We start from the raw sequence: 19,847 nt of genomic DNA, 5'->3' as shown, positions 1-19,847 counted from the left end.
TGACGCGTGGGGGGAGGAGAAAGAGAGGATGGAACAGCCGGATTGATTCGACAGTTTGGAAGACATATCCGAATAGCTTGGAAGAAAGAAAACCCTGCTCGGTCACAACGTGACCTTTATGACGATATTTGCGGTGCGGGAGGATAGAGAATTGGTGTGAGAGGGTTGTTTACACCCCACCCACCACACCCCGGAAGATCGGACAAATTTCGAATGCCTGTTGTCGTGTAAGGGTTATAAACATCGCAGTTCTTGAGAACTGTTTAATTGACAAGGTCAGTGAGAAAGTGAAGATGGAAAGATACAAATAGACACAGATTGCGGAGAATTCCACTATTTTTTATTATAATATATATATATATATATATATATATATATATATATATATATATATATATATATATTTAATATATATATTTAAAATCGCCGCAAATTATTTATTCGTTTGAATATTTTAAAACTAAACATTAATCAGAAATGACTTTTCCAGGGCATTCATCGTCAAACCCAAATATCAGCTGACGTGATATTGTAAACAAACACAGACGGAATTTGATGAACGACATTATTATTATTTTATCTTTTATTTTTATTTTCATCTTTTTTTTTACGAATTAATCTATCAAACAAATTATTCCTCGTGATATATAATAATTGATTCTATAATAACAAATACACAATCTGCATGAATTATAATAACTTGTTTAAGCGTATTGTACGGCCGAGTAAAAGAGGTTAAAAGAGGTTTTAGCAATCGAAAATTAGTTTTAAGCCAAATATAAAGGAGATATAAATATAAAGGAGGCAGAGTATGATTTTTCCCCCTGGAATACTGAATAGTTATTTTATTATTATTTTAATTCAATTGAAATCATTATTTCTATTGTGCCACATGTATCTGCTCATAATTTTAAAATATATTCGAAAACGACTGCTTCCACAGAATTTAAACCGGAAATCCTAACTGTAAACTAACTGTAAGTAAAGTTTATAAAGTTTTAAAAATGTCAATTTGGTTAGTTTTAAATTCTGTAAGAAGCGCCTATCTTCTTTTTATTCTGTTTAAAATTATAGTTTAATACCCTCAAAGAATATTCGGCAAAAGTCCGAAAGTGTGAGATGGGTACTCTTACAACGAGGGCAGAGTTAGACACAAGGTCGGTTTTTTATATGGGAGAAAAACAGCTAAAAGGGGCATTCTGGTTAGTAACAACATTTTTAAAAAAATGTATCAGTTATGAAGGATTTCTCTTCCACTAACGAGACCAAAATAAGTGAAGTGAAAAAGGTGATGTGCGGCACCATAACAGATACTACACTTCGATTCTGACCCTTTTCTTCTTACAACGATTTATTGGAAAAAATAAAAAATAAAAATAAAGTTTTCACTTGTTTTTTAAGCAATATTAAATATTTGAAAATATTTTATGTTTTAATGTGATAGGATGTGTTCAAGAGTACGTTTATTTACTTTCTTTTCTTTTAGTACATATCTAAGCGTTTTGGACGAAAAGAAAAAAAAGAGGGAAACCTATCTAATACGTACCGTTCTGAACTCGGGATATCATTTAGAAACGCATTCTGAACGTGTGCAGAGTAGACGTTGTGTAATTATTCTGTATTTTTTTACGACCTGTTCAAGCGTAGTATAAACACCCCCAATCACTCCATGTTAAGAATGGCTTTCGAGGTTGGAAGGTGCTTATTCCGAAAGACGTTCTTAAAATGGGAGATTGGGGCACGTCGTAAAAAATTACCAATTATTCTGTACGTTCATCGATCAAAATAAAATATAATCAAAATCGAATATAATCAAAATCGAATATAACTTAAAAATCGTAAAACAAATTAAACAGAAAACAAATAAATTGTCTTGTCTTAACGCCCCCAGGCATTGCCTCCCGTATTTCGTATGGGATGAGTTTTTTATTTGCTTCTGACGCGCTATGGCTGGGGAATTCCGAGAGTGCTATCAAGCCAAGTTTTACTAGGCCAGAGTGCTTTCTTCTTTAAAGATGCTTGCTTGACTTTCTCCACATTCCAGCCTTGCGTGATATGTTCCCTTATTAGGAAGGAACCAAATAAATAAACTGAATATCTTAAAGATTCTTCATGCGAAATTTGGCGCAGATCCTACCAGTGGTTTTGTAGGTTTTTAGAGTTTGTTTATTATGAATAAGGGTGAGACAACAGCATATTCTTTTCATTGTTTTGACTCTCGAGTTTATATCAGTTGATATCTTATCTGCTTTTATATAGAGTGATGTGGTTCTCAATTGATTAACTGTGTCTAACTTTGTAGGATATATACTCGAGTGTCAAAACAATGAAAAGAATATGCTGTTGTCATAGCCATAATTATGAACATTATCTTTAGCAGCAGCAACAGCAGCAGCAGCAGCAGTAGTAGTAGTAGTAGTAGTAGTAGTAGTAGTAAGAATTTATACGTCGGAAAAATACATATTTATTAGATAGAATCGGGAAACGGTGAATAAAATAACGTTTTAATTCATATCTGATCCGCCCACAACTTGGAATATATGAAGCTTTATGCGATTCTAATCCAATGTCAAGCTCATGAAACTCGTACAAAATATTACCGCAAATAAAATCGCAGACAAAAACTATCAAAAATACTTCATTTCCCTTCTAATATTTCCAAAATGTATTTGTTATTTCATGTCGTATCTGGAAATGGCCAAGAATTCTTGCGGAATTTTAATAGCGTCTAATATCGTCGTTGTTTCTGTGTGTGCTTTATTTAGGTTAAACGGTAAGGTCAGTGCTTTCCCTCGACACTCGAACGAGAGCTCATTGCCCAAATATATCATTACACAAAATTTGCAAAAGGGCCATCATGACAGAACGAGCGCCAGATGGGGGCGAGTGGATAAAAATATAGCGAGCGAAACACGAGAGGAAAAGATAGCATGCGTGTGTGTGTGTGTGTGTGTGTGTGTGTGTGTGTGTGTGTGAGCAAGAGAAAGAGAGAGAGAGAGAGAGAGAGAGAGAGAGCACTTCATTTTTTTTCTCACAGACGTATCGCTTCAAACATTTGTATACAGTATAAAAAAACGCTTTGTAAGAATATTACACTTCGCTTTAGAAAAACCAGTCTTTCTTGATAATCTTTGGTGAGGTACGGGATCGGTTCAATAGATACCGTCTCGGACGAGGGTTTATTTGCGTACTAATATCGATAGTAAATGTTTTCAAACCGTACTTTATCGCCAGGTATTAATAAAATCTCAACATTTAGTGGTATCATTCAAACACGGTATTGTTTGAATATATGGTTCAGTGGCCGTTTTAGTCATTTAGAACTGCTTTAAAGCTTCACCGCTCACGCATTTTTCGACCAAATTCCAAACAATTATTACAGTTCATAGATCACTTTCTCAGCTATATTGTAAAAAATAAGGTTTAATTTTCGTTTAAGTAAAACAAAAGTTATGATGAATTTACTGGTATTAAAAATCGTAAAAAAAAAAACGAAAGGAGGTGATCGACGTTTTTATGACTAGTTTCGATAGCAACTACGACTATTGTTACTACCAATTCACCGTTCTCGCGAAAAGAGCAGTAACAGGTGAGACAGAGAGAATAAACGGATGAATGGGGGATAATTAGGGGAGGTATTTTATTGAAAGCAGACGAGTGCCGTACATTGTTATTACATATGTGTATGTTATGTTTATAGGGACAAAAAAATAAAACTGAAATTAAAAAAAAAGAACAACTTAATTTAATGGAAACATGGAAAAATCATGAATTACAATAGAAAAATGCGAGCATAAAAAGTAATGTGGTTAAGTTGAAACATGGAAAAGTAAAGGAGTAATTGTTAAAACTAGAAAAGAAAAGAACAAGGTATTCTAATAAAGGAGAGAATAAATTTACAAAATATTGCAGCATTAAGAATATTTTTAAATTCAATTAATAACATTATATAATCAATTCTTGCGGCAATATTTTAAGTTATAAATTTATCATATTTTTATTAGATTATCTTGTCCTTTTCTTTTCGAGTTTTAACAACTAGTCCTTTACTTTTCCATGTTTTAGCTTAACCATATTACTTTTAATGCTCGCATTTTTCTATTGTAATATAATAACTAGTTTACTATAGGTATTGGACACAAAATGTCATTGTTTTCCCTATCAGTAGGAGTAGTATGAGTGGCAAAATGAACACTGGCAGTGAATATGGAATATGCTAAGCCGAATTCAAATCCAATCAGATCAGTTACACTTAATTCTGAAAATGTCGGTGAAAAGAGTTTATATGCCGTAACACAAATAAAGATTTCATAGTCTAACATATCAAAATTTCTTGTGAGATTTTCAGTGTTGGACTTAAATAGCATGTAAGCTGGCATATCACGCTTTGACCTTGACTGACTAATGTTCGTTTTTTTTATAGTTGTGACGTGTTCTTTACACTATAGTAACAGACTTTGCTATAGTTCATTAAAAATAAAATATCTAGTTCACTCCTGGAAAACTGTCTATACGGAGGAAACTTTCAGTTAATTAAGATCGAACTATAAAAATCAGCAACAGGAAAAATTTATTTTGACCTGAAGAGTATAAAGGGTTTTCAGTTTTATAAGTAAAACGCTATTTTTCTTGCAAGTTTTAGAATGTGCAAGGGTCAAAACTAAAAGGATGTAATAATAAATTTGGGACAATTAATCGGAATCAGAAAAAATTCGGGACTTTTTAGAGTATCGGATTCGGTATAAGAATCAGAAAAATAATTGTGTCTGTTTTCCGATGCCAAAAACGATTTCTTCGATTACCTTTTTCGGTGCTAATGCACTTACTGATCCGCGCAATCTTTTAAATCGTATTTCCAAGTTTAATTAAAGTTTTATGATATGTTTTTTTTATTCAATTGTAAGGTTAAAGTACAGAATCTGATAGGCCCTGAACTGACATCTAAGCTTCAGCCTCTGTCCCATCGACGAAACGTTGCATCCCTCTGCCTGTTCTACAAGTACTTTAATGGTGAATGCTCTGATGAACTGCAGACACTTGTGCCCCCACGACGTAGACACACTCGACAACCCCGACAGGCGACTAAATCCCACCCCCACACAGTAGAGATCCCTAGATGTAAAAGATCTTTCTACTCCAGTAGTTTCTTCCTCGGAACAGCTAGACTCTGGAATTCCATTCCAGGTCCTTGCTTCCCTAACTGTACTGATATGCAGAAGTTCAAGTGTAACGTGAACCGACATCTTGCTGCCCAAATCGCAACATAGTGCCCCAGTATTTTTTTTTTACAAATTACTTAAAAATACAAACCAATGAACTTTTCTACCATAAAAGTAACTTTTATGGACTATAGTAACATTTATTTCTTGTATATTTATATTATTATATATATAACATTTTCTCTTTGTAAGGAAACATCATTTTGTTGGTCACTCTTGGCTACGAATGGAAACAAAGTTGATATAAAACAATATATTTTCGCGAAAATTATCTTTTCTTTCATCATATTTTGCTTAGGGTAAAATTTTTGAGTATCAGAACCTATCTCTTTAAAACACCCTCCTTTTCATAACCTATCATACTTTCATCAATCACAGTCCATTTTCTGTAGGCTGTTTTTGAACCCACTCAACGACGGGTACTTCTGCTAGTGTATATATATATATGTATGTATATATATGTATATATATGTATATATGTGTGTATATATATGTATATGTATATATATGTATATATATGTATATATATGGATATATATGTATATATATATGTATGCATATATATATGTGTATATATATATATATATATGCAGTAATTAATACGTCCTATAACTGAAGAGAACGTGAGTTTGAAACGCATGTCTCTGTAGGCTAAAATAATCATATATACTTCCTTTTCAAAAATTGTTACACACAGACACACATATAAATATATATATATAAAAATTATTACACACACACACATATATACATATATATATGCATATATATATATACGTGTAGATCGCCATATAATGATTAGATCACTCTGACTGACATTAAACGCATTTAATAAGAGTAAATGTTTAAATCTCTCGCGGTTGACGGTAGCCGAACGGTTACGGTCCTTGCTAATAAAGCCAGACATGACTTCGGTTACCGGGTTTCGAATCTCTCGACTGGTGTTAATTGTGACACCCTGCATTGATGATTCCCGAAAGGATGAAACACTAGTGTCTGTAGGTATTTAATAATTATTATAGTAAGTAATAGTTATATATATATATATATATATATATATATATATATATATATAGATAGATAGATAGATAGATAGAAAGCGATTTCTGTAATAATATTCTTCATTCATTTATATTTCCTTTTTATTTATACCAATCCTTATTTCAGAAGCTCAATGTAATTACAGAGCATGTAATAGGCACACATATATGCCCCACCCTCTCCCTTGTTTTTGTTTTGCTTATATGTACAACTTCTTCCTATCTCATGTTTTCAATTCTTATTGGTCGGCTCAGTTTGATCATATTTAACTGTTTGTCTAATTTCCCACTTTCCCTACGCCCTACGCTTTATCCCAAATCATATGACATCCACACTCGCTACATAATCATCGCTTCAATATTTCACATAACAATCGGCGACATTTTTTCGAATATCAAATGTCCTTCTCTCTTAACATGGCTACCCTCGTTACCATCATTTTTGCTGTCAATCTTGTCGTTCGCCATTTATTTGTTTGGCTCATAAGTGACGACACGAATGTTTACTGCAGTTAAGCAAGAGATATCCAGGCAAGCGTCGAATGTGGTAAATGTTTTAAAATAAATCATTTTTCACATCTAACAAATATCACGTGACCACATTATCCAATGCATATTCATTATTGATGTGTCAGAGATATAGAAGTACGTTATTAAGTTAAAGCAGCGTATTAATACGATGCTTCTCGTTTATTTCCCGGTTAAAAGGATTCTCAGATACTGGACTGATCGCAATGCGATCGGGTTTCGAATCATACCCTGAAGCACTTTTCCTTTCTTAAAAAAATGTGAATTATTTAATTAAAGAAAGTCCATTAATTTATAACGTTTGGAAAACAAAACATAAGTATGAGAAATTAGAATTCTCATAGTTTTTTTTTTTTGTTTTTGTTTTTTTAATGAGGGTGTTTAAAATAATTTATTTAAAACTAAAAGAAAAATTGATATTTCAAAAAATTATTAATTGTTTTCATTTATTTTGTATACTTGATTATAATCATTTAAATTCTCTTAAGGTAACATTGCTTGTCTCTGCTTTATCGTTATTTTTATGGCAAGTGCCTGTTTGAGCTCCAATCTATAGTCCACTTGCCATAACTTCCACGAAAACACTCGTCTAACTGAAACCACTATCAATAATTTCCCCCACTCTTTATTTTTGCCTAAACCTAAACGTAGATTCCATGAACAAGGATTCTTTCTTAGAACTACACGCCTGTGGAACTCTGTTCCGTCTTCCTGCTTTCCAACTGACTACAACATGGCCGTCTTCAAGTCCAACGTGGACAAATTATTGATGAGCCATCCCTTTAGTAATCAAATTTACCAAATTTTCACTATTAACGATGACTACGACACGTTTCTTTTGACCACTGTACACTCGTTAACCCTTATCCTCGAATGGCCTCCAGGCCTTTATAAGTGGTGACTCCTTTGTAAAAAAAAATATTATTTCCAGAAGAATTTAAAAGATAAGTATTGTCCTTATTTTAGGCTTTTAATAAGAATAAATGTTTAAATCTCTCGCGGTTGACGGTAGCCAAATGGTTACGGTCCTTGCTAATGATGCCAGACATGACCTTTGTTACCGGGTTTCGAATCTCTCGACTGGTGTTAATTGTGACACGCTGCACTGATGATTCCCGAAAGGACGAAACACTAGTGTCTGTAGGTATTTAATACTTATTATAGTAAGTAATAGTTATATATATATACATTTTTTTTCTTAAATGGACTAGGGAAATAAAATAACAAGAGAAATAATAAGATAATAACAGAAAGTATAGAAATTTTAATAAAGACGACTCTCTCGGTAACATTTCCGTGTAAGAATAATGTTTTCTGAAAGCAATATCTTTTGATAAAAGTATATTCTAGGAGCTGTGTATTTTGGAAATCTCAAATGATTATCTTACCTTTATAATTATACTAGCAGTTCATCCCAGCTTTGCTCGGGCTCTATGTACTGTTCATAACTTTATGTTCATATGTATACATATATATTAAAAAGTTTGACTCATGTTCAGGTTACCTGCATCTAAAATTTCAAGTATTTAGACCCAAAATTGGCGGAAGAGTTTGGTAAAGTTTTCAAAGGTCAAATCGTTGATTTTTTTTTTTACCCCTTGACAGCCAAATTTCTGGCCGAAAACCGATTAAAAAGATTTTTCTCAAATCTTAATATCCCTTATGCCAAATCTCGAGTCTGTAGACCAAAAATTGCCAGAGTTATTTGGTAGGGAAATGTGCACACACAGAAACACACACACACAGACAATTTCACTTTTATAGATATATAAAACTATAAATAGTTGGTTTACGACATAAGATATAAAACAATAAATAGTTTGGTTTACGACATAGCAACTATAAATAGTTGATATGTCGTAAACCAAACAGAATCTGATTCCCCATACACTCGTGTCATTCATTAGTCAGTGAAGAAAATACTTGTGTCAGGCTGAGACAATATTTTATTTTTCTCCCAATCAGAGACTGCCTTTTTTTTTGGGGGGGGGGAGCTAGATTTTCCCCATATTAAACACTGATCTTGGTCTAACTCTAGCTCTTCGCCAGACAACAGTAAATAGGAACCTAAAATGAGGTTGATATGTCGTAATCAACAAAAATTAAACCAAATTGCGTCATCTAGACAATCTTATGCCTCACATTATGTGATGGCCCAGGAGTGTATCGGTAAAAACGTCGTTCGAATGAAACTCAAAATCGGAAGATAATTTTTACAATATTCTGATGCTTCCGTTCAGTCTCGAAAGACAAAGGATACCCCCTGTAGGGGCAACTGCACGTGTAATTGTGTGGCCAGGGTTGCGCAATCACCAACCACACCTCTCTTGAATCGGCACTGCTTGCATCCAGTGGCAAGGAGGAGTCCAGGACGACTGGAAACAATGCCGAGATAAGCAGAGAGTACATACAGCACCTGGAAGTCCCAAATGGTCATCCATCTGATACTGGCCAGGCTCATCGTTGCTTAACTTTGGTGATCTGACGGAAACCAGTGTGTCAAACGTGATTGTGCCGTATTTTTACAATAAATTATGATCATCTAAGCTTCAGCCTCTGTCCCATCGACGAAATGTTGCATCCCTCTGCCTTTTCTACAAGTATTTTAGTGGTGAATGCTCTGACGAACTGCAATCACTTGTGCCCCCACGACGTGAGCACCCTCGACAAACCCGACAGGCTGCTAAATCCCACCCCCACACTGTAGAGATCCCTAGATGTAAAAGATCTTTTTACTCCAATAGTTTCTTCCTCAGAACCGCTAGACTCTGGAATTCCATTCCAGGTCCCTGCTTCCCCAACAGTACTGACGTGCAGAAGTTCAAGTGTAACGTGAACCGACACCTTGCTGCCCAAATCCCTACATAGTACCCCAGTAGTTGTTGCCCCTGATAGTAGCCCCCTACACCAAAGTGGCAATTTGCCTTGTTTGGGGTGAAAATGTAAAAAAAAAAAAAAAAAAATATCAATATAAGGTTTTATTTGGACGATTTCAGCAGTGCAAATCCTAAGAGGAGAATCAACTGTCTATTTAACCATGGTAAGATTGTAGAACCGTCTGTCGCTAGAAGTGAATGTTAATCACGGTTATTATAATGCTTATCCGTTTCAGACATTACTGCCATTCGAGAGCGAATGATGATTCTCATATGATCGTGTTCAAAGCTATCAGTCATAACAAGATTGTCATTTGCTCGAATTATAACTATTTTTAGATGTCATCGTGTTCGGGAATTTTATTCGATTCTATTTTGTTGATGTCATGAAAGTTCCTGGGAAAGAATACTTATTATTCGATTATATATATATATATATATATATATATATATATATATATATATATATATATATATATATATATATATATATATGAAAAATATCTAAGGCCAACCTTTGAAAAACGCAGGAAACTATCAGGCAATTTTTGGAAATCGAATTCCTTCGTTTTGTAGTCCATAGAAGATAATAACTCTGACCTGACGATCACATCTGCACACGCATACACATTCATATATGCGAATATACACACACATATATGTGTGTAATAGAGAGAAAGAGAGAGAGAGAGTATGTGACTGTGTGAGTGCGTGTGTATATGTGTGTGTGTGTGTTAAAAATGTTGTACAGAATAGCTTAGAATCAATATTAATTTAGCCGAGACCCATTTATCAACATTATTAGTTTCACAAAACGACAGAATTTGCTTCCCAAAAATTGTATGTTAAGCCTCCTCCACCACGTACACGCGCGCGCACACACACGCAAACACACACACACACACACACACACACACACACACACACACACACACACACACATATATATATATATATATATATATATATATATATATATATACTAGCAGGCCGCCCGACATTGCGCCTTCGTAAAATACGCTAAAATAATGCAGATTTCGTATTTATTAATATATTATATTGGACCCAATATATAGTAATGATTTAAACAGTTTAAAAAAGAAATTACTCGAGAATCGAAACCAAAACGTTTAGCTTACGATTTACTTTATTCTTTGACGTTAATGCCTGAACTATAAAGACATGCTTGCTGCACTACTAAAATTAAAACATGGAACAATAGCTATTACGTTATGCATGAATATTTGTAATGCCGTCGTTCGTGCTTCATCTGGCTAATTCAGTTTTTTTATTTTCACACTTTTGCACGATTTTTTCCGGTTAAAACCCAAACATAAAGTTTCGCATGGGCTCGAATACCCTATATATTAAGTTTCATGTCTGTAGACCAAAAACTGACAGAGGAGTTTGGTAGGCAACATTTTTAAGCAAATATATTTACGCATAGATATATAAATATATATATATATATATACATATATATATATATATATAGAAAGAGGTTTGTGTTTACTATCAGTTTTTTACGCAAATATTACTCAAGTATAAATCATGTAGAATATCTGCATGAATATAATTACACGTAATAGTTAGCTAAATATGGTCATCCCGTAAGAAGACCGAAAAAAAAACTAATAGGGAAATAATAAACTAATAGGTAATTAATAAAAATGTATGTTTAAAAAAATATGCAAATTAGATAGATCTTTTGCAGATGAATGCAATTCCACGACCCATATATAACAAAGTTGTATTTTCTTTTTTAGTAAATAAACAAAAAGGTCCTCGGCCTTCGGGCCGGGATCAAAGTGTAATATCTGTTCTGATGCTACACTTGGTCAATTGAGTGGAAGCCCTCTATACTGCGACAATTATTATTTTTGATACTGCACGAGTGCCCCTTTTTGCCCTTTTTGTGGGGAGCTGGTTTTCCCACACATTAAAAACGACCTTGTGTCACATTTTCCTTTCCTGGGGAAGCATAAAATACCAATAGACTAGAAGTAAGTATATATATATATATATATATATATATATATATATATATATATATATATGTACATACATATTTACACACACACACACACAGTCCTAGATATAACCTTAAACTATATCCGATGGTGAGGCCCCAGCTTTCGGGCTTTGGGGAGTGTGGAGCCACCCTTTAATTGCCATTGCTCCCAGGTTCACTCTGACCCGGAGTGGTGGTACCTGTTAGAGTCCCCACTATGGGTTAAATAGAAACCGACTTAAAAATAATATATATATATATATATATATATATATATATATATATATATTCTATTAAAATTTTTTCTTCAAAATCATTGGATTTGGCATTAAGCAACCTGAAAAGGGTTGATATGCTGTAAACCAACCAACCAACCAACCAATCAACCAACACACACACACACACACACACACACACACACACACACACACATATATATATATATATATATATATATATATATATATATATATATATATATATATATATATATATGACAAAGGTAAGTAAAAAAACTTTTCCTCTACTTTGCTATACCGGTACCGATATATTATTTTCATTAATTAGATGTTAACTTTCTTGACACTGCCATGCAACCTGAACTTATCCAGTTCAAAAAGTGCTTAACCCGTGCCCAAGTTCGTATTTAATGCAATATTTGATGCCGTCACGTTGCATCAATCAGTCTGAAAACAGAAGTTCTTTACAATGCACGCAGCAAAATATCTTACGCAATAATTAGACGGAAAGATGATAGCATGAAGCCTTAGTTGTAGACTGATTACATTAGCTTGATACTAATTATAGTTAATTAGGCGCGATTTTTTGTTGAAAGCAATGCAGTTGCTGAATAATATCTAAGTGTATTTCAGTTGTGGTTTCCAACTGCAGCTTGGAGTAAAATGAGATCATAGGGCCAATTGATTTCCCCGCGGGAATCTTGACTTTTATAACTTAAAACTATATACATGCCATCTATATATATATATATACTAAAGCTGAGTTAATCAACGTTTATTTCCCTAAGGCGTTCTTCCTAAATATTTCAATAACGCAAAAGACATTTTGAAAATATTGTTTTGTTTTGTGATTGAGTGTGATTTTCACATAATTAGCCGTAGTTTCGTAATTTTTAATTTACTCAGAAAGATTGGTTTAAGCTTTGTCTTACTTGAGTTTTTTCCACCCAACATTTAGTTTTAGACAGCTTCTACGACCTCTCGACTATGTCACTCTCTCAAAACTCTCTCTCTCTCTACCGTTATTTCACCCCCAAATAAGGCAGAGTGTCAATTTGCCATCAGAGGCTTGAATTTGAGATCAAATTTACAGGGATACTATTTAGAGAATTATGCAGCGAGATATCTGTTCACATTTACACTTGAATATCTACGTCTCAGTACAGTCGGAAAAGCAGGGAATTGGGAAGGACTTTCAATATCTAGCAGTTCGAAGGGAGAAACTATTTGATTGGTTGGTTGTTTTGTTTTACGGCATATCAACCATTTTCAGGTTATTTAATGCCGAATCTGGTGATTTTGAAGAACGATTTTTTAATATAGTATATTTGTTTTTTAAGTCGTATTCTATTTAACCTATAGTTGGGACCATAACAGGTACTACCACTCCGGGTCAGAGTGGACCTGGGAGCAATGGCAATTAAAGGGTGGCTCCACACTCCCTAGGCCTGCAAGCTGGGGCCTCACCATCGGATATAGTTTAAGGTCATATCCAGGACCAGAAGCTATTCGAGTTACATTAAAACAAAACATAGTCACGACAGATTGTAAAAAGGAATGTTTGTAAGTATCGAACGCGTAATAGAAAAAAAATTGTACTGAAGGTATTTATGCGTAATAAAAGAATTAGATTCATATAATTTAAATAAACGTAAATACTATACAGTCAATACTGAAAAGAAACAACGGCTTTACCAAATGTATAACTTTCTAATCGACAGTTTAAATGCTCCAAAATTCAATTCGCTTTTTAATAAAAATACATGAACACATTAGATAAAACAATTATAAATGCTCAAAACGGATGACATTAATGACTTTTCGTAAATACCGAACACGTACCATAGGCAAGATTTTCAGATTGCGTAAAGATGTCAATAGCTTGCGCATTCATTAAAGGAACGTTATTGAGCGTTTAAAAATATTTGAAAAGAAAATTAAAAATAAATAAATAAAAACAAAAAAAACAAAAAACAAATTTAAATACTAATCTCTCTATAGAACATGTGACATATCCTTTCAGTCTCAAGACACAATGGATACCGCCTGTAAGGGTAACTGCATGTGTAATTGTGAGGCAAGAGTTGTGCAATCCTCAACGACACCTTTCCTGAATCGGCACCGTTTGACTCCAGTGGCAAAGAGAAATGCTAGACGATTTGAGACAAAGCCGAGACCAGCGGGGAGCACACACAGCACCTAGAATTCCCAAATGGTCACCCATTTTAGTACTGACCGGGCTCAACGTTGCTTAATTTCGGTGATCTAACGGGAGCCGGTGCGTCAACGTGAATTATGCAGTATATATTTTTTAGAGTAATGCCGGATCCTACTAATATACACACAGACACACACACAGACACACAGACACAGACACAGACACACACACACACACACACACACACACACACGCACACACACATATATATATATATATATATATATATATATAGAGAGAGAGAGAGAGAGAGAGAGGGAGGGAGGGAGAGAGAAAGAGTAGGAAAATAGAGAAAATACTTATGAAAATGGCGGTCTGGTGCTAAATTGTGAGAGCATATATTTGTGAAAGACAGACAGAAAAGGGGAGAAAAGTAACGAGAGGTCGCTTATATAACAAAAGTGCAATATATATATATATATATATATATATATATTTTTTACATAGGTGTCACCACTTATCAAGGCCGATAGGCCACTCAAGGATAAGGGTTAAAGAGTGTACAGCAGTCAAAAGGACAATATAGTAATCGATAGTAATGGAAGTTCGGTAAATTTGTTAACGTAAGTAGAACGGCTCATCAGAAACTTGTTCACGTTGGACTTGAAGACAACCATATTATATATATATATATATATATATATATATATATATATATATGTGTGTGTGTGTGTGTGTGTGTGTGTGTGTGTGTGTGTGTGTGTGTGTGTTGGTTGAAGATTTGGACCTTTGAAATAAAACCAGAAAAGCTCACAGTGAGTAACGACTCAACACCAGGAATTCTTCTACTTCAGAATTTAGTCGGATGCTATGTTCGCATTCGATCGAGAGGAATTTGCTTGTCGAAACTTAGCAATCCACTTTTGATTCCGCCGCCAAGCTAATTGCCATGATATTTTATTGCGACCGCTATTGAAAGTGGAGTAGTCAACCAATCCTTGCCGATGTCAACGTTTATTACAGAACCCCTCACAAACTTCAGTAAAGAACCCCCATATAATCAAATTGGCTGACAATAATCTAATGATGCAACAGAGAAGGGTTAGTTTGTATAATTTGAATTATTCGGACTATTCTTATCCTACTGGGTATCATCCTCACGCCGTTTCGACTTTCTGAAAGCGCGTATCGCCGAACTCAGGAATCTCGAACGAAAGCTTTTATTTAATCCACGGGGGCAACTTTTTTTTTCTACCGTCATCCATGATCGATTAGAAGTCTTAAGTAATTCGTAGTTGTATCCTTAGTATCGCCAGTATTTAGGATCGAACTTTCAAACTTAAGATGGCTGTAACTTAGAACTGATTTATTTAGCACTTTTATCCGTTGCGTCATGGACCCTTGGCGAGGTGATAATATCATAATTAGCCCATGTTTTTCTCAACGTGTATTTTATAGTGATTCGATTAATATTTTAGTTAAATATAAAGAGTCAGCATAATAATAAATATAAATAAATATAAACAATTATCTATAAACAATTATTAAATAGATCATAGAAAGAACTAAAACGAATGCAGATAAGCGTTAATCCAACACGCATAAGTACAGAGAGAGAGAGAGAGAGAGAGGGGGCGAGAGGGGCGAGAGGGAGGGGTTGTTAATATCACATATCACAATGTATTCTAAATTTGTGAGACCTTTTGGCAAATAATCCTTCTAAATCTTAACTATCAACCAATATCGAAATGATGAAATTTCTTGCAAAAGTTAAATTGCGTGTTTCTTTCAATCTAAATTTCCAGGTGCGATTTCATTTTTGTTCTCTAACAGGGCGTCTGTTTCGCTTCCGTTTTCCTCTTCCCCAAATAAACTGAATCGGAAGAAGTAGACCCAGCATGATCCAAACAGCGGATCTGGGTTAATTTCAGGCTTCACATCCTCACTCTAAAAAATCGACCACCCATAATAACCACTAATTAGCAAGCCTACACACACACACACACACACACACACACACACACACACATATATATATACATATATATATATAATATATATACATATATATATATATATATATATATATATATTTCAACTCAGGTATTTAAAACAGCTCTCGTCAGCTCATTGAAGTTAAGCAAACTGGATTTCGGTTAATTCTAAGATTGTTGATAACTTAGAAATAACCAGGTGGTATATACGTAAATAAATCCACCCAGGAGTATAAACGAGTACCAACCAATCAAGCGGATAAAACACAGCCATTTTCTACAAACGGTTTAAACAAAAATACATTAAGTTGCGGTGGCTTACTCAGTATAATCAACAATATTTAAAACTACATAAGTGTTTTTTTTTTCTGTTTGCGTTCTTTATTTTGTGTGTCGCGCTTACATCCGAGTGATTGTCGTGTAATTGTTATGGACTTCCGTTTCTCGCAATAAATAATTTTACCAAGAATTCTTTATAAGTTTTGGTTTCGGTGTCGATTATAGCTGATAGCACTTAAGGCATCTATTTTTTTTTTATAAATAATTTTATGAAGAATTCTTGATAAGTTTTAGTTTCTGTTTCGATTATAGCTTAAAGAACTCATACATATTTCATAAGTTTTGGTTTCGGTTTCGATTATAGCTGAAATAACTCATATATATTTCATAAGTTTTAATTTCGCTTTCGATTATAGTTGAAAGAACTCATATATATTTCATAAGTTTTAGTTTCGGATACGATTATAGCTGAAAGAACTCATATATATTTCATAAGTTTTAGTTTCGGTTTCGATTCAAGCTGATGCAGACGGCTCATTTGGATATATGTTATTGTTATTTTTGAAATAGTAACTTTATAATATATAAAAATCAACACAATATTAACTCTATAATATTATATACGAAAGCTGCAAGAATGAAAATATCACATTTAAACGTACTTTACGACCGGGCTACGCCGGGCGTCCCTGCTAGCTTAGATAAATACGTTTGCATTTTTAACAAAGCATTTCCATTTCATTTTTAACAAGCATTTCCATTTACACTGAACATCAATATATTACATATGAATGATTACCCTGTGGAATTTCCACAGGTCCCCCTAGTAGATAGATAATATAATAATAGATATTTCTACAATAGTATTTCACTTCCTCAAAATAAAATTCATAGAAACAAGAAAAAAATATATGAACTTTGTCGAGTCTTGTAAACAACCATTAATTACGAGTATAATAACTGAATCAGACGCGATTCTGACGAACGCTAAAAGACAAATGACTTGAATAACATACTTTCTTTCTCCGCTTTGTTTGAATTCGCTTTCCTCTTAACTTCCTAAAGAAAGTTAGTTTTAATAGGAACGTGTGAAGTCAAAGTATAACAAAGTAACAAATCTATGTAAAAGTAATAAGCCGACGCGAAGTTAGAACCTCATATAAGATGAGGAGACAAAAGGGCCAAAAGAGACAAAGATTTCCAGCAGACAGTCACATAACTTTGTATTACTTAATCAGGTAGCTATCGCGACCATGGTGCTCACACAGCAAATTATGCAGCATAGATTTATTTTTACTTCAAAGTCACCAGTTATAAGGCCGGGAGACAACGCAAGGATAACGGTTATGAATAAGATAGTTGGTGAGAAATCAATGAGGATCAAAAATGGTGGAACTGGTAAGGCCTAGTTATTTCAGAGGACAGGTCAAGATTTATTTACACTGAACGTGGAAGAGGGCAAGTTATAGTCAGCCAGGAAGCAACTCCATGGGACATTGTTCCATGGCCGGAGAGTTCTGAGAAAGGAACTCTGCTCATGGAATTTACGTATAGTTTTAGGCAAAGAATAACGGCAACTGTTGACGGTTGTTGTACCTATTTACTATGCCTCCCCACGGGACAGAATTAGACACCAGGGTCGTTTTTTAACGTGGAGAAAAGGTACAAAAATAAAAAAAAATTGTCTCTGTCGTGAAGGACTGATTCTCCACCGAAAGAGAACAGGAAATGGAAGTGCAGAATCCGAAGAACAGATACTACACTTTAATCCTGACCAAAACGAATATTTGTTACAGAAGTTTTACGGGCTGGAACTATGGGTCACCTGGCGTGAAAGTATCGATAAAGCAGAGATAGACTCGCAACGTCTCTTCTGTGAAAAAGAAGCAGGGGGAGGAGCGAAAATGTCTTCACCCACTAAATTTTGAAGATGGTTTTGGACTAGGTAGGAGAGGGTACTCTTAATAGCTCCACTCCAAATGTGACAGCAGTGCTCCATCTTAGGGCGTGTTTGACTCTTGTGCAGTTAGAGGATTGCATTAGGAGCGAGGTACTTTCTAGGGCGGGCGAATTAGCCTACCATTTGTGTAGTGATTCCTGCAACGGATCTGATGTAGGTCCTCTATGTCAAGTCAAGGGTGAAATCAGTCCAAGAAGTTTATCAAAGCAAGGTGCTTTTTCAAGACGAGAGCCGTTCATTTCTATAAGGGACAAGTAAAGATTTGAGCACAGCGCGTGAAAAAGTGAGACGTTTTGTTTTGGATACATTAGAGCTATCTCGCCATTTTTAGCCCATTTTACAACATGCTCCAAGTCAGAGGAGAGAGAATCAGAAAAATCTTAATAATTTCCGACCTTTGAAGTGTTGTTATAGATAGTAGTATCGTCTGCATAGATGTCGACGAAAATCTCAGGATATGATTTGGGGTCGTTGATGCAGATCAGGAAGATAGTTGAGCCCAGAATTGATCGCTGAGGTACGCCAGCATTAATTCTCTGAGCTTCGGACTTTTACTCATCAACCTTAAAAAACCTATTGGAGAAAAAGAAGTTGTGAGTACATTTCCAGCAATACCGCAGCTGGAAATCTTGTGAAGTAGACCTGTTTCCAGAGAGTTGGCGTGCATCTGCTCTAAAGGCAGCGTTTAAACAACTTAGTTAGTATACGAGTTATTTCCGGTTGCATTTTTATCACTATGATTGGAATGTTGTCAGGGCCAATTGTTTGCTGGAATCAAGGTTCTTGATAAGCATGGCAACGTCTCGGACAGATATATGATTGTCACATGAAATAAAAATAAAATAAAATCACACCTTTAAGTGTAACAAGAAAAAAAAAACGAATGTATAACGTTCAAACGTGATTATGTGCCGACATACGAAAAATGGGGCTAAGGCATACGTGATTTTACGTGATTTTACGTGGTTTTACGTGGTTTGGTATTGTATAGTTTGTAGCCAAGAAAATCGAAAAAATCTGACAAAAAAATCGTCTTTTAAAGCAGTCTCATTAACTATAAAAGCAGTGAAGCAATTTACAGCATCGCATTTACTGTCCTTTTCAGCAATATACCTTCGGCGAAGACATCAAATCAGTAAACAGGTGATGTACGTGTTTTAAATAGAAAAGAAAAAAGACTAACAAGTTGATTAAATAATACAACACCGAACACCTTTAACCCGCATGGTTAAAATAAAATCAAGTATTTTATTTTTAAACCATGAGATGGTTTCTTTATCGAAGACCTTACACACACACACACACACACACACACACACACACACACACACACACACACACACACATATATATATATATATATATATATTATTGTTGTTGTTTAAATATAATTATCCATTGACACGTGTTTCGTCGTCTACGACTCATCAGAGTGGCTGAATCTAGCGAGATTCGAAATCGAGACACCACGGTAATTAGCCTGAACTCGTTATCCGCTGGCCAATCTCGCCGACTGTTTGAATATATCGCGATATTTAAAAAA

General features: G+C 34.6%; 1 protein-coding gene and 1 pseudogene across 2 annotated transcripts in view; both read right to left on the bottom strand.

Annotated features, from left to right (window-relative positions):
• The window catches only part of LOC145276879 (uncharacterized), a 199,143-nt gene that overhangs the window by 134,503 nt on the left and 44,793 nt on the right, over positions 1 to 19,847 (bottom strand). The gene's annotated exons all lie outside the window — the stretch shown is intronic.
• LOC145285229 (5S ribosomal RNA) lies at positions 9,192 to 9,309 on the bottom strand (annotated as a pseudogene).

Source organism: Euprymna scolopes, chromosome 1 (assembly GCF_053919585.1).
Source record: "Euprymna scolopes isolate OS-2025 chromosome 1, ASM5391958v1, whole genome shotgun sequence".
NCBI lineage: Eukaryota > Metazoa > Mollusca > Cephalopoda > Sepiida > Sepiolidae > Euprymna > Euprymna scolopes.
This window is presented reverse-complemented; position numbering and strand designations above follow the sequence as displayed.